This window comes from Haemaphysalis longicornis, unplaced genomic scaffold, assembly GCF_048455015.1.
Source record: "Haemaphysalis longicornis isolate Haplotype H1 unplaced genomic scaffold, Haemaphysalis longicornis Haplotype H1 scaffold_9, whole genome shotgun sequence".
NCBI classification, from domain to species: Eukaryota; Metazoa; Arthropoda; class Arachnida; order Ixodida; family Ixodidae; genus Haemaphysalis; species Haemaphysalis longicornis.
Window position 1 is genome coordinate 21615500 of NW_027526460.1, and position 16266 is coordinate 21631765.

At 45.8% G+C, this 16266-nt stretch overlaps 1 protein-coding gene and 1 long non-coding RNA gene across 7 annotated transcripts in view; one reads left to right on the top strand and one right to left on the bottom strand.

The window, feature by feature from the left end:
• LOC144153792 (uncharacterized) overlaps positions 1-16266 on the bottom strand; it is a 176349-nt gene that overhangs the window by 86780 nt on the left and 73303 nt on the right. The gene's annotated exons all lie outside the window — the stretch shown is intronic.
• Positions 15782-16266, top strand: part of LOC144153793 (uncharacterized) — a 361456-nt gene continuing 360971 nt past the window's right edge. For all 5 annotated transcript variants that reach the window (XR_013319376.1, XR_013319380.1, XR_013319379.1 and 2 more), the window contains exon 1: positions 15782-16266. This exon is cut by the window's right edge and continues 212 nt beyond it. This is a non-coding gene — a long non-coding RNA (uncharacterized LOC144153793).

Below are 16266 nucleotides of genomic sequence, written 5' to 3' on the forward strand. Positions count from 1 at the left end.
TCTTCTCATACCTCAAAAATCAGTATTGAACCCGAAATCAACTATAGCCCGAGGGTCCAGTATCTATGGTACGAAATAATACTTACTGACTTCAACGATTGTGTTCAAAAATGAGTGAGGGAGAAGCAACACTGCGTTTTTTATTCCTTTAGAGGTCACTGAAGCATTTTTGTCGTCTGAAACAATAGTATTATTAGTCTTGTATTTATAGTCAGACGAACGCAGTGATTTTGTACACTTTAGCTTTAGAACGAGTTGTAAACACGCTGCAGCAGAATGGCGAGCTGGACTAGCTGTAATGTATGCATGACGAAACCTTCAAATAGCGCAACACTAAAAAACGTGAGACACACACACAACGGCAGGATTCGTCCTGCTGTTCTGCCTCGTCCCACGTTTTTCAGTGTTGCACTTTTTGAAGGTTGCACCACGAATTGTTGAAAGGCGTGTTATTTACCCTACAAGATAAACAGCGGCCGACCGACATTTCCGCTTCCTGCCATCCGCAGTGATGGGAAACGCCTGCTTCATTAATTTCAGTCATGCGCATTCAGACCAGCTTCTTTCCCACGAAGCAAAGAGACAAAAAGGCAGCATTGACACAAGCATACTCGAGTAGTACATACAGGGCAACAGGTGCACGCGTGTGGCCTCGCTATTAGTAGATGGACCTCATTCGGAGTAGATGGTCCACGTTCCGGCCTCGTGTTTGGGGCAGGGACGCTCCCGTTGAATAATGCCTGCATCCGTGCACAACGCTAGCGTTGTAGACAGGGCGTGACCAGCATGTCGACGGTCACCTCGCCCAGCTGCATCGGTGCCCGGCCCCGAAGCAACAAATAATTGCGAACAGCGCTCTGCGTTGGCCTTGACTGCCTTTACCACTGTCGCCTAGTGTGGCCACGCTAGTGAGCCACAATTGTTCGCAATAGCAACAGTCAGAGAAACGGTATTGTGCTTTGGACGTAGCCTCTGCCCGAATCCAGCGTAAGGTATTGTCAGCTTCCACACTCCAGCCTAGCACTCTAACCGAGGCTATGCGACGCTAGGCTCAACTAGACAGAAGGGCGTCGCCCATCAAGGAAAAGTAAGTGGGCAGAAGGGACCGTTTTTAAATTGTTTGTACCACTTCCAAATCCAACTGATATACAGAAAAAATGGAGTGAACGCAGCTGTAGCTTCCCCTCTATGCACTCCCTGTAATTTTTGCGGGAGAAAATTTTGGCCCAGGGACTCACAATAAATGTGTGCCTCAAGGACACTTTTTCTTCAACTTTTCGCATAAATTTTCAAGGAGGCCTCCATTGACCACGTCAACTGACAAATTTAAGAAACGACACGTGACGTGCAATGCCATGGTGAACTAATACAGTCTAGAAATGGATATTAGATGTGAATGGATGTTTTACGAAAGGGGGGGGGGGGGGCGGATGGGGTACTGAGGCGGATACAACACGTAATCTCACCTAAGCTAATTCATGCTGCGTTACCCCAGCGGAGCGTCAGGTTTATGTACGCGGTATGCGGCTGATGCTAAACAAAATCATGACGCGCCCGTCATACAGATGTGTCGTGCATGCCTACACGTCGCCTGTCGCTATGCGGTCTCCCCGCGTGCTGCCGCCTTGGCGCTCTTAAATTAACCCGTCGCCGGGACCGCGAAGAGCGCGCACTTGCGGTGAGCGGCGGCCGCCCAATTAAAAGTTCAGCGTATGATGCGAAGCCTTACCCGACGCCCCGTTTTCTCTCGTGGGACGAAGGAAAATAAACACGATGCATAGCGTAGCGGCTCTTCCAACGCCCTCTTGGTCCTACGTGCACGCATGCGCAGTGCTTCCCCGGCCAACTTTTCTTCGTCGTCTCGTATGACCAGCAGCTTCAGTCGTGCTTTCGTATGCGCCTCTTCTTAATCTCGCCTATTACCGAAAATGGAAATCCCTGGCGTGGGTCGTGTTATGAAGGCGTGAGGTTTTCTCGGCTGGGAGGCGTCGCCTCGTCTCACACGAGTGCCCCGATTTGCGCGTGCGCGCTGTCGGTATTGGAACGTTCATTCGCGACGCGGAGAAGCCCTACGACGGCGGCGCTTTTGAAGTGGTCCTTCAAAGATTGCCTCGAACGGCTAAGTCGCTGAAGGTCACGGCGGGCAGTCGTTGTGCATTTTCAAGTCCGCCGGGTAAGGCATGTATGCAAAGCGGGGCTTAATTAATGCTCAGTGGTGGGCGTTCTGGCTCTGGAGAGTAGAAAAAGGAGAAAGAAGCCGCATCCGGAGCCATGTTTGTAGGTCTATAACCGAAACTCTTCTAGCTGTCTGCGATTCGTACACATAGAAAACTGTGGCTGATTCCTCTGTCATGGGAATCGGTAAAACACGAAAGTGAAATGGGCAGCAAAATCTGCAGCTGAGCATGATTTGCGGGTCGGCGGCTGTCTTGTGGGTGTGCTTGGCGGGCGACGTTCTGCTGGCAGGTCGCTTCGGCAAAGGTGACCTGGCGTCATTTCCGTCACGGATATGACGTCAGTGAAATCTTGGTGTATCCCGGCATAAAACGCTTTCGTGTTAAAATATAAAACCCGAAAACGAACAACCCCAAGTATAACGTACCCTTTAGTACTAGAGCTTGCTTTCCTGCAAGAAGTCCTTGTGTTCAGGGGTGCACCCTTTACAGGCCGCTTGCTTCGTTGTACTGGCGTCATTTCCATGGCAGATATGACGACAGCGAAATGTTTGTGTATCCCAAAATAAAACACTTGTGTTAAAAAACTGACGGTTATCTTGGACGATCTCACAAGGTATAACTGTTATGGCTGGTACAGAATTATCGAAGTGGGCGCATTTGTGAACAAAAAAAAAGGGGGAGGGAGGTCCAGTTTATCAAACCAATTCAGCGGCGCAATTAAAAGGGGCAGTAAGCTGTAGTTATAAAGAAGTACTTGAGCCAGCAAAATAGCTTCGTTATAAGCGATACTTTCTTGGAGGTGGAGGGGATTCGCACTCACTGAATTTCGGTGGGGACCATGGAGCGCTTCGAGTAAAGCAAGATTTCAGTAAAGCGATTCAGTTATTGGAATTATAGACGTGACTGAACGCTTCGCTGTTTCCATCGATATTATATGATAACTTTGGAGAATAATGATGTGGGCAACGTAACAGGTATACGCCCAGTCTGTTTGCTTGAGCCACGCAGATTATGCGCAGATATGGCTGGCGGCTTGGTCCTCTGTTTGATGAAACTGGAAACCGGGGAAACGAGCTTACCGTGAAACATTGCCTGTCATTTCACTCAAACTCAGACAAAAGTATGACAACAGAACTGGCGGGATGCCACTTCCCTAAAAAAAAAAAAAGAATTTGTCTCCATCACGCCCTGCGAAAGTGGATGTCCAGCAAAGCTGTTGTGAACCACTACAAATGGTGATGGAGGAATGTATGAAATGTTTCTCGTCTTCTCCGCGGGCTTGTCATTTGCGCTCGGCTAGTGTCACTAGATCAGGGTGCAGAGTATCGGCACTCTTTTCCCCTATTGTTCCGTGCCACCGCCATGATCATTGGTCAGTTCGCATTGCGTGACATTTCTTTTCACTGCGACGGTTCATGGGCACCGTCATTTTGTTGTTTATCCGCTTTAGTCGATCAACTATGGTAGGCTTAGCTAGTCCTCCCTGTTCTACGGCTGCGCGCGACAGACGTCGTTCCTAATACGAATCAAAGATAACGCGTGTAACTGCATTCCAGCAGATGAAGTGTGTCCAAAGATGCCGTATTGCTGCATCTTCGGTAGTGTTGGTAAAAACCCGGGCTAAGTTAACGGTGAGGCCGTAGATGCGGCAATCTCGCAACACTGATGAACAACGAAATGGCCGTCGTTGCTGACTTGCGTGCCTCAGTGACGGTACTGTAATATCTTATCTACTGCCACTACGCTCGGCTCCTTTGGCGGCAATTCTGGGTCCTGCCTAGCCTGACGCACGCACTCGGCATCTTGGGCAAGAACTGCTCCATTTAGTGACACTAGTCTTGCCTAGCCTTCTAAGGTAATCTGCAAACACAATTTTTACAAGAAACACATGGTGGGGGGTGGGGGGGGGGGGGTGGGGGGTCTGATTGTTCACAGGTGCCTTATCATCCAGGATGCGTTTTCGATGCCTGTTTTGTGGTTTCCGTAAACGAACTGTGAGCCCTATGTTGTCTGCTTGATTAGTCTGACGCATGCACTCGGTGTCTTAGGCTTTGGCGCCTTGGAGTTTTTGCCCACGTCGATGAAACACTGGGGGAGTAGAGGTATACGGCTTTGCTGTAAAAATTATTGCAATGTTTGGAAGTCACCGTGCTTTCCACTACCCCCCCCCCCTCCAAAACGCACACACTCCCAGTGTGACAACTGCCGCAAGCCTTGGGTCACGCGCCAACCCACCAGACTTTTCTGTCACATGAAGTAAACAATTTATATAATTTAAGGCCTGTAGGAATATCTTAAATAAGAATTAAAGAAACGAACGTCATTTTCTCGTTCGCGATTACCTATGGAGTACGTGTAAGAAAGTGAAGAGTCCGCTGGACTTAAAGTTGATAACCCAATTAACAGTTCCACTATCGACAGACAAGAAGTAGATGAGAACCCTGCGAGCCATTTCAAGCATTTTTTTGGTAAACTTGGGAGCAGCTGTTAACTATCCACAGATTCACCAAGAGCCCCTTTTATGACCCCACCTCTGAAATAACACGCGGTTTCAAGACTTAAGTAAGGGTCCCAGCTGCTACGCTGATTATTTAGAAATGCGGCCGATTAAACCCAGCTTCGCTGCACCTGTGACGCATATATTAACCGCCACGCTCTCGGCTTCGCTCTTCCCCAACAAAGCGAAGATTGCGTGGGTCGAAATTATCCCTAAAGAGTAGACAAAAATATATAAAAAAGTAAGCGGCCAGTTTCAGTTTTACCTTCTTTTTAAACGTCCAAAATATATTGTTAGTGTTCCCACTGACAGCCTAATTAGGAAAACTTCAAATCACTACAGAACATCAACTTAGCTTCAGGAATGGTCTCTCCGTAAAAAGTATATTTTTTGCTTGAAGATATGTTTAAAATTTTGGAAGTAATTTTTTTGTTTTGGTATGCCTTGACTTCAGTAAAGTGTTTCATCGCGTGCCACCAGAGAAAATGCAACTTTGTTTAATTTGAAAGAACTAGAATTGAATATCTCACTCAGCTCCATTACAGTCACAAAAGATGTTTTTTTCACAAAAAAGAGCAAGAAGTATTTAAAAATTTTCAAATTTTGCGCCATAGTGACGTGTTATGAGCAAGAATGACGTCATACGGGCAAACAATAAAATAATTTTCAGTGCGTTAACTGCACGTTAGCATTCAAGTGATGCGGTCAAATGGACCTAGAGGCCCCATTACAGACGTCCAGTCATGTGTCGTCATGACAGGTGTTCAAAGATTGCGATGATATTGGTATCATTGTTATCGGGGCTAAGAAGTCTTTCTAATAAAGCCAACTTGTATTTTGTCTTCATGGCTCCTTTAACTATTATGAGCGACCTAGAAACGTAGCGACATGAACTAATTAATTTCAAATCCTGAAACCGTGATGTGTGTGTCAAAATAGACCACGTGTTGCGTAAATTACTTCTTACCTGCTTTAAAATGAAAAAAGTCAGGCATAATTAACCTTCGGTGATTGCAAAAAAAGAAAAATAAAGAAAAAAGGCGGAAACATCAGTCAGCTTGCCACAGGGAAGCCACGAGGCTAATGAAGCCAGAGCTTCACTAGTGGCATGCCGGACGGCGGCAGTTGCTTGCAAACCTTGATGATTCAGCCTAATTACCATCTTACAAAACCGTATTTTATTGAAAGACGTTTTAAAGACGTATTTTATTTAAAGAAAACTACACAATCTTTCAGGCGCGTAGGAACAGGAGTTGCAAGAGGAGCGACGGCTCCCCCTAATGTACAAGTTGGGAAGCAGGGATCCCCTAGTCAAAGGGCAAACAAAAGCTCGCTGACCGGGAGACCAACAGTTCCGAAAACGGCGGCTTGCACAAGTAGAATAATTCTGCGATTCAACTTGCCGTCCTGACATTTTACGTTGTTGCGAACTCCAAGCGTGGGCATCAGTCTCCTTCACTCGCTATTAAATCACTGATTATGTTTCACCTTAATGTAAGGACAGCGCCTCATAATGTCTGTTAACTGCTAGCACTGGGTATCCTGTAGGTTTACAGAGAATATTCAATTTACTGTTGATGCTTTGATTTTCACGCGGAGCGTTAGGAGATTTTTTACTGGTCTCCAGCACCGGTGATGTTGGAGAAGAATTTGATTGTACTTTATTTGGTTTTATGTCGGTGATAGAGATTATTTATGTAGTCTATTCACCTGCAATATTGTGCATGTATGAGTCCTCAATGAAAATGAACGATGATGATGATATGAGCGGTACAATTTTGCCTGCTCCCCCAGTCGAAAAATAGTTCCGACGGCTCTACAATCTTTTGTTCGTTCAGCAGTTGGTCTTTCCTTATCAAAACCCGGAGTCGAGTGGCACCCTGTTTCTGGGCGGGATTCGTAGCCCTCCTCATAAGCAACCCGCATATCTCGGGGCTAGAGGAAAGAGAGGGAGACGGAAATGTGAGGAACGGTTCAGAAACGGCAAGAACAACAGCCCTGTTGAAATGGTCCGCCTTTTCGGGGGCACGCGACCGGTCTCTCTATTACCCCTTGAAAAATGGTTTTGGGTCTGCTTCCGTTCCGGGCATTGTCACCAAGATGCTCCTCGCTGAACTCTCTCCGACTTCGCTTTGTGTCCGAGCACCCTACTCTTCCACTCCTTCGCAGCTCTTCTTTCTGCCTTTTAGTTTTTTCCTTGCAGATTTCTTGAAGTATGCGGCCACTGCGATGCTTGATTTCTTTGAGTCCTCGATGTAATGGCTGCGGCCGCCTTTTTATCGGGGCAACCAGCGACAGACACTGTTTGCATGTTCCGTTGTGTGTCGTCGCACACAATGCGTGTCGCGCACAGCAGACCGTTCGCCTACGAGGCGGATATTTCCCTCTGGTTTTTCACCACTCTTAGTGGCGTCTTTTCCGGTGTAAGTCATCTGCGGTATACTCGGTTGCTACATTCGTGATAAATGCCTGCCCTCCATGGCTGTGTCATTAATAGAGGACCAAGGATACTGTTGCACAATTCTACACAAAGATAGGTTGCAAAAATATCAGACCACAGAGGCTTCGAGACTTAATGGCTGAGAGAGACATCAGGAAGAAGAAAGCACTGCTGTCACTGGCTGTAGAAAGCACCAAGGACTGAAACTACACTAGTCATCCACAATGACAAGAAAACTGAAATGACAGTTGCTCCCAAATGGCGATGTAGATACCTCTTACGGCAGGTTTTACATGTTTTACAGGAAGCAAAACGGCAGGTTTTGCTTCCATACATACATACATACATACATACATGCATGCATGCATGCATACATACATACAGACATGCATACATGCATACACACATACATACAGACATGCATGCATACACACATGCATGCATGCATACACACATACATACATGCATGCTTACATGCATACATGCATACACACATACACACATACATACAGACATACATGCATGCATACGCACATACATGCATACATGTATGCATACATGCATATATACATACATACATACATGCATGCATACATGCATGCATGCATACATACATACATACATACATACATACATACATACATACATACATACATACATACATACATACATACATACATACATACATGTATACATACATACACACATACATACAGACATGCATGCATGCATGCATACATACACACATACTTGCATACATGCATACATACATGCATGCATGCATGCATACATACATACACACATACATGCATACATACATACATACACACATACAGACATGCATATATGCATGCATGCATACACACATACATGCATACATGCATACATACATACATACATACATACATACATACATACATACATACATACATACATACATACATACATACATACATACATACATACATACATACATGCATGCATACATGCATACATACATACATACATATTTAGTAAAGCAGCAGTCAAGAGCGTGAAGAAGGGAGTAGAGGAGTTCGTTGTTTTTTCCCGTGGAAATATAAAATTGTAAATGAAAGAAAGAGGGGAGGAAGGCAAGCTCCGCGTGTGGGATCCGAACCCTAGACCTGATTACGTGTCCGTTATGTACAGACATTTAAAATAGTTAATCCGTGAGCCAAAATGAGCTGTCCTAGCTTGTGCCTTTTTTGCCTGCAGATGCAGAACAAAAATGCTTCAGAAATAGCTATTCTGCAGTGGTCATTATTTAATTCATAAAGAAACTTCAGTCTGGCAGCATGGTGTATATTTACAAATGGTAGAACATCGACGCGGATGAAGTTACGCGTTTTTGAAATGTGACTTTGTATTTGTTTGTGAACATTTACCACGTTAGTAATAGTGGTCTTTGTGAAAGCATCCCAAATTATAACCATGTACTTCAAGATTGAAAGGACCCCACACAGCGTTGTAGGCGAACGGGTTTCAATTGGTCAGGTTTAATGATAATTTAGGAAATAACAGCTTACGGTTTGTACGGGTGTTCACTTCAGGAAGTTTTGTTCGTGACTCATAGTGCATTCGTGATTCACGATCTTGTGTCGAATGAATGAACAAACGAGTAAATAAATAAATAAATAAATAAATAAATAAATAAATAAATAAATAAATAAATAAATTAAATAAATAAATAAATTAAATAAATAAATAAATAAATAAATAAATAAATAAATAAATAAATAAATAAATAAATAAATAAATAAATCCTATTTGGAGCAGTTCTAATAAATACTAGGTTTTCTTCGTTAATTTGCTTTTTCCGAGTTGGCACATTACTTTTTGTGTGTGTGAACAGCGCTGTTTGGGGCAATTTGGTCAGTGGAACCGGATATATCAGAATGAGACCCACAGCCATTCGTTTATACTTTCAGGTTAACTGGAACATCTTTAACAATATCAACGATAAAAAAAGAAACAGGACGGGCCTGTGGGGGACGCCAGAGCCAGCAGTTTCTTCCTCTAGGCCGTGTTCCTTAACAGGCACTTGTTTACAGTGAGTAAGGTATTCTAGAATTTTATTTACTTTGCAGAATATGTATTTTCATGAAACTTTATTCAATCCTTTTGCATTCTTCATGAAGGTAGTACAAGCTTGTTTGGTTGTTAATTGCTGCCGCGGAGTAGTTAATTTCCTTTACCAGTTGACCCCGCGTTCAGCAAAATTTTGTAAATACGCACGTATGTTGAAGTGAATATGCTATAATGGTTAAAACAGCTGTGTAATGTGAATAAGAGTGACGTGTTAAAGAAGCCCTCATATCGAAACGGTAACGAAATGGGGTGGTATTTTGGAAAGGGCGTGCCTGTTTTGGGATCTACGAAGGAATTGGAGGGTGGAGTTGGCCCCCGCCCCCTTTATTTAGCTTGTCAGAAATGTCTGATCATTTTTCTTTCTTCAGAACAAATAGAGATTCGGCAGATTTGGCTTCTTTTAGCCCTTTCAATTGCCACAACGCCTCCCAAGATATCTGCGGGTTTCCTCGTTCCCATTTTTCACGAGACAGGGAACAAATCGATTGGTGAATTCATCCAAGTTTAAACGGGTTTCAGAGGCGTTACGTTTCAACAGTGCTGCTGGGAAAAAAGAGGACGAAAGTTGAAAAGAGAAGTCTGTAGTCGATGCACCGCTGCACGTGGCAACCAAAATCGCGCTGGAAAAGACGTAATTTACCTCTATACGCCTCGAGATTCGCGATCGCTGCTCCGCCTGCCGCCGCTTCTCCGCGGCGTTTGCGGGATTAGCGCTGCGTGGCTGATAGGTGGTCATGCAGTGTTTTGGTTCTCTTTCGCTTCTCTTTGCCTTTCCGCGCACTAAATAACTTGTTATGGTGACGTCTGTAAGCTAACTGAACGTTTAGGGCGCTTAAAAAAACAGCTGCGTCTTTTGTAGAGCGCTCGAACGCCAACAAGCTACCCGGGGAGGCGGTTCTGCGCGCTTCTTGGCCGCTCTTGCGGTCGTCGGCGACGGCAGCAGCATATCACCGCTGTCGCCTTCGAACACGTCAGCACAAGTGAATTCTATTTATTGTCACCTCGTTTAGACCTGACATTGGCACTGTAAGAGGTTGGTTCGTTTTGCAGCGCAAACAACAAATGCGGCTTTGCTTCGAATATGTACGTCGTAGAAAAATATATTTCGGGGATGTGATAACCCAATAGCTGACAAAAACTTGTGCCTTTTATGGGAATATAAGCCACGCGAAAATGTTAAGTACACTCAAAGGCTGTGCATTTTCAGATATGTGCCCACTCATGCCGTATAGTAAGAACCAAGGTATATGTTAATGAAACCACGGGAAAATGAATGGTCTGCAAGTCAGGAATAAATAGAATAGTCGTACGGGAATGAAAAAAAAAAAACCGAGAGCAGCTTCTGAAATGCTAAAGACGTTTGTTTGAGCAAGATAGTATTTACCAGACCAACTAGATGCGAAATGCACTGATATTTTGCTAGACATGGGGGGGGGGGGGGAGTAAGGAGGAGGGCGCTCAACTATCGTTTGTTTACAAATGCGGAGCGAAATCAACGAATGAACGCTGTGCATTTTAGTGCCACTGACTGACTTTTATGTGTTCATTTTGTGATTAGGACGCCAAAACTGCAACTGTGTTCATTGTGAGAGTTGTTACCTTCCCCTTTTCCCCTCATCCTTACCCCCCCCCCCCCCCCCCCCCCAGGGCCCCATGGCCTCTCGTCCTATAAAGTTTTTCACTCACTCACGTTTTACTAATCACACACACAAGCTGCGTGTTCACTTTTCGTTTGTTTTTCGCCTTCAACGATCGGCTGATCACTCGGCGGACGCATTTTTCGAAGAATACAGGGTAGGCAGTTCACAAGAAATACGAGGTGTCGTTGAAAGAGTTGATTGATTGATTGCAGGGTTTAACACGCCGATGCAACGGAGACGATGAGGCACGCCGTAGTGGAGGGCTCCGGATTAATTTTGACCACCTGAAGATCTTTAACGTGCGCCGAAATCTCGTACACACGGGCTCGTTTGAAGAATGTCGTATATGATAAGGGTCTCTGATTTCGGTTTATGCTAAATTCTGCAGTCTCCCTGTGTCATACGACGATGTTTCGAAGAAGCGTTTGGTCGCGGTCGCGGATTACTCTATAAGCCCATCTTCGCGCTTCTCGTGGAGGATAAATGTAACAGATGAATCTTTGCGAGCGCTCACCTCGGGACAAGACGACCCAGCATTAAATTTGTCGTCGTGTGCTGACTCCGGAGTGTAATTTTGCATTATCCATCGTACTTCTTTGGTACAATGTTTGCGAAATTTATGCCGCATTGGCTTGTTCAGGGTACTGAGCAATATCTGATATGTGATATTGGCAGGCGTAACTTGCGTGCTGTCAGGTATGAGTGCTCCGCTAGATTTTGTAGTGCACAAAGTCGATTTATATCATAGTGTGTATGGCCGCAACATGACCATCGGAGGAAACACTGCTTACAGAGACACTGCCACTAAATTTCAGGGCAGCGGAATTGCAATCAGCTGCATGCAAATGACGCTGGCCTATGACACACGCCCGGCGCTCATATAGATCTTTCTAAGATCGCGTCATAAACGTTTATACTCTCGTGAACCCACCAGGCTTGCAAACAGAGTGCCTGCTCCACGTTATTCGGTATTTCGAACGGGGACAAACGGTAAATCGCTGTCTTGAACGAGCCCCAAAAGCAACGGCGACAGGGGGAAGCGGGCCGGGGACTCCCGCTCGTGCTTTCGAAACGGGCCGCTAGGGGGATTTCAGTGGCGCCCCTACAGGCCGCGCTCGAGGCGTATACTTTTGCTTCTTTAAGCGAAATAGTCGTGTGTATCTCGTCTTTCTCTTGGTTCCAGCCATTTCACACGCAAAAAGAATCTGGACCTTTTAGGCGTGTCTAAAGACCTTAAGAAAGACGTTGCGAAAACCGAAAAGCTAGGTAGAATTTTATCCAATACAAAAACGGGTCGGCCATGCCCAATCTTCGTGGTCGATAAAAATAGCAACCCCTAGAGCCCGCCGTTGTCGAAGGCTGAGCTGATAGGGTCGCCTCGATTCTGAAAAGAGAAAGCAACTGGCAGAATAAAGGTATGGTTTCAAGACGTCTTCCGTCGTTCCTTTCGCGTCCTGCTTGTTTCAAGCAACAGACGACACATTCGCGCTTCCCTAAACACAAGACTCGCCTTCTCCCCGCACCACCCCACAATCACCCCAGCTGCTTTACTTCCTTTCTCATTCTCTTTTGTTGATTCGAAGAGGCCAGTTTTGTACTTAGCCGAGACCAAGGAATCAGTCGCGAGCGGGGGGCTTTGCGGTGGCTCCGTTGTTTGACTCGAAGCGGAAAGTGAGAGGGCGGGGGCTGAGAGAAGCGGATAATGCGCTGCTCCCCGTTCAGGTCAGCCCGAGCTGAGTCGGAGAGGTAATGGAGACGTACGATCCGTGCGCCTAAAACACAGAACATTTGCAGATGCTGTCGGCGATGGCTGGTGGAAGCACCTCGTTCTCTGGGTCACTCCTCTCTCTCCGTCTCCCCTCCCCTCCCCCTCTCTCTCTGCTTCGGATGTCGTTGATGTGCGCTGCAGTCGACACATGCTCCTCCAGATTTGTTTTAGTATGCCGTATCTTCTCTTCTTCCTTATTTTTTCCCGTTTTTCGCGACAAACTTGCACCCTGTTCTTCTGGGCTTCGTTGCTGCCTGTGGTGTGCATTGTTTTCTGTGGGCTCCCACGACGTTAGCGAGAGCGAGAAAAACGAGTCGATATAAATTCCAGCTGTGTATCGACCATCAGTGCTTCTGCAATCGAATCGAGGGTGACTTCCGTTCTTTATTCTTCTTTGTTTGTTCGTGGCGACGCCTGTCGTCCAAGTCCGCTTGTTTGACGGAGAGGGAAAGAGGAGCGCTGCTGGAGCGATAGGAAAAAGCCAAAATATGGGGCAATACAAACGAAATTGCAGCCGGCGACAGGGCTTCCATTGTAAGAAGTCCGTCGCTGCTTCCACGTCTGTTCCTGACAAACCCTCTGACAGAAGCAATGTATATGTCAAGAGGAAAGATAGATTTAGTAATAAGGCAAATAAAGCTGCGAATGTACATTCGGTAACGCTGTCCTACATCTCTTGTATCGTTTTTTTTGTGTCGGTGTTCGGGTGTTTTAAAGCTTCTGTTCTGCTGTCTGCCGGGATCTCACTTTATGAAGGCGGCCAATGAATGACCGATGTCCGAGTTGACAATCGAGGCACGTTTGGAGCGAGCGAGGTTCTTTCGCGTTGCTGTATGGGCACTTGACCCGCTCGGCATTGATATATTCTTGGGCGTGTCTCGGCGACTGCAGCTGGGAATGTTTCGTTTGCGTTCATTTCTGTTTTGTCCCCGGCGTCAGAAACCAGCCCCGTTTCTTCAATACGTGCTTCGCAAAGTTTGAAGTGTGCACCACATTTAGATAGCTTGATTTTCCCAGGCAATAGCGGAAGTGGTGCATATGAATGCCAAATAAGTGAGGCAGGTTGGAAGAAGGGACGTAGGTTTCCTCCTCACGTAAGGGTCGTCCGCTCGAGCTTTTTCAGCGTCGATAACGTCTAAGCGGTGCCGAAAAGCGAAGGGTATTCACATTCTCCCAAATCTTTGGAGCTACTTCACTGGCGCACCGATGAACACGGACGACAGCGAAACGAAGAAAACAGCTCTCAATGACACCTTTTTTATTCACGAGTGCAGAACCACATAATACATGCATATCAACGAGCAAAGCTGCAAAAGCAGAGGATTAAAAAAAAAGGGATTCCTTTGTTGGTTGCTCACAGGATGCGAAGCATATAATTATTAAATGGAGTAAAGGTTCTAGACGTAAGTGGCCGTTGGTATTGTTTGATCGAGCCTGTATAATATGACTACGAGGAGTTCATTTTTACAAATTTCAACTTACACAATGGCATCTTTAAACAATGGCGAGTAAAACACAGTAAAATGGTGAACGACCGTAGCTACCAAAATCGCATAATGGTTCGACATGACCGCCGCAACAGCAGCGTAAACTACGTCAACAACGGCGGTCGTGTGGGCAGTGCACTACTCACGAGTGAGCGGTGTGTGAACCTCACCATGTTTTCGGGCTGGCGAGTGCGAGTTTGAGTGAGTGTGAGCGCCACTCGCGGTGAGCCCCGTTCACCACTAACGTGTGTGCGCCACTTCTCACCCGTGAGTGGTGAGTGACGCTTGTGAGTGGTATCGGCCACTCGTAAGTTGTACCGGCTGGTACTGATCATGGCTCATTGATATCACTGAACCTGCGGTTCTATACTTTTGTAAAAAAGAACCTTGCTAATTAGAAAAATACTTTAAAAAATGTTCAGTGCAAATGTGGGAGAAAAGTAAGTAAAATTAAGAATATCCAGGAACAATCCTTAATAAATATTTACTAGAGAAATCGTGTTAAAAATTGGCGCAATATTAATTATGCGTAAAACAACCTTAATAAGAACACATAAACACTTTTTACAAAAGTTGCTTCTAGAGATTCTGAAGAAAAATAAGTCAATGAAACGGTGCCGACGGAATGCCCTTAATACATATTAGAAAAGGAATCGCTTCCGAGATATTGAGCCCATTTGTAATTATGCGTGATAAAAACAATAGCAGGGTCATCGACAAACCTGTAATGAATATCGACTGTTCATGCTTTGTTTTTATTTTTGTTTTCTTAGTCAATCATCTGCACGCCAGAACCTCTTTGTACCGAAATCGCCCTGCAGTAAAACGTGCGGGTGCTTAACTGTCCATATACTGATATTCCTGCGCACCAAAAATCCGTGTAAAAATGACCGTTACGTATATTCTCGATTGTGTTATAATTGATTGTTTTGATTTATTCAACAATTTGTCATCACAATTTTTATTTGAGAAATTGGTGGCAGTGAAGGCATTTCTTACAGCAAAGCTGTATATCGCTCTTTCGCAATAATTTCTTCTGGTTGTAGTCCGTCAGCTGGATTATTCAGCAGGATACGCTGTGCGGCAAAGCAAAATTACGCGGAATCTCGACACATGGGCGTTCTGGTAGTTTGCCGCCGTCAGAAAACGGCCGCAGCGGCAGGCATCAAATCGGCAGCACAAGTCCTTAGCGACTGAGCTACTGCTGCGGCTTACCACTAAACCAAATTAACACTGTTCAATTACAATAATCGCCGACCACAGAAGCTGTTCAGCGCAGCTCCTATATCGGCATGTAACGAGGCTGTCTTTTTTTTTTTTTTTTGCTATGTCGTCCTCGGTTACTCCATTCGGGGTTTTCCGAAACAATAGCGAGTTTTAGCTGGCCGTTTTTCACGGTCCGCTCCTCACCGATAGCAAGCGGCAACTCCACTGCGCAGGCGTGGCGCGCTTGGCTCCGGTTGCGCCGAGCGCGCTGCCGATAGCGGAGCGGACCGTCAAAAACGGTCAGCTAAAACTCTCAATTGGCCAAGAGCCGTCTATTTGTTCTTCGTTCCGACGAGAGGGTAGTTTTCGTAGTTGGTATTAGTAATGACCTGCGATGCTTCCATTGCTTTTAAGACGCAGGCGCTCACGAGCTCCCTGCGACAAGGCCGGCGAAACTACGACGTCACCACGTCGTCTTCTGCCCGACCCCAGTGCAAGTGTGCCGCCGGCCGCGCAAAAACGCTTGGTCATGTCTGTCTAGACAGACGAGTAACGCATCGTCTGCGAGCCTTCGCTGGCAGACGGTGCTTCAGCTGCCGCGCCTCTGGGGCGTTCGGAGTACCCTCGTTCCCATGCTTGGATTTCGGGCCGTTTTACGCAGTTGCCAGCGTGGAAACGTCGTGTAAATTGATTGGCATACCTTTCTCTATGGGTGTGCGAGTTGTGCGAAAATGTGTAGCAGTGACAGAGACGTGGTTCAGGCCGTTTTGTGAGGACTAAACGACGACTGATATCCGTGAGAGGTGCTGAGCAGTTTCCGTCGGTATTCGCTGCCCTCTGAACTGCAGTGAAAAAGACTGTTTGCAGCCTTCAAAAGGTGACAACTGGCTAGGTTTACGAATTCCAAACCAGATGCTAGAGGCAAGTTGGCCCCGACAAAAC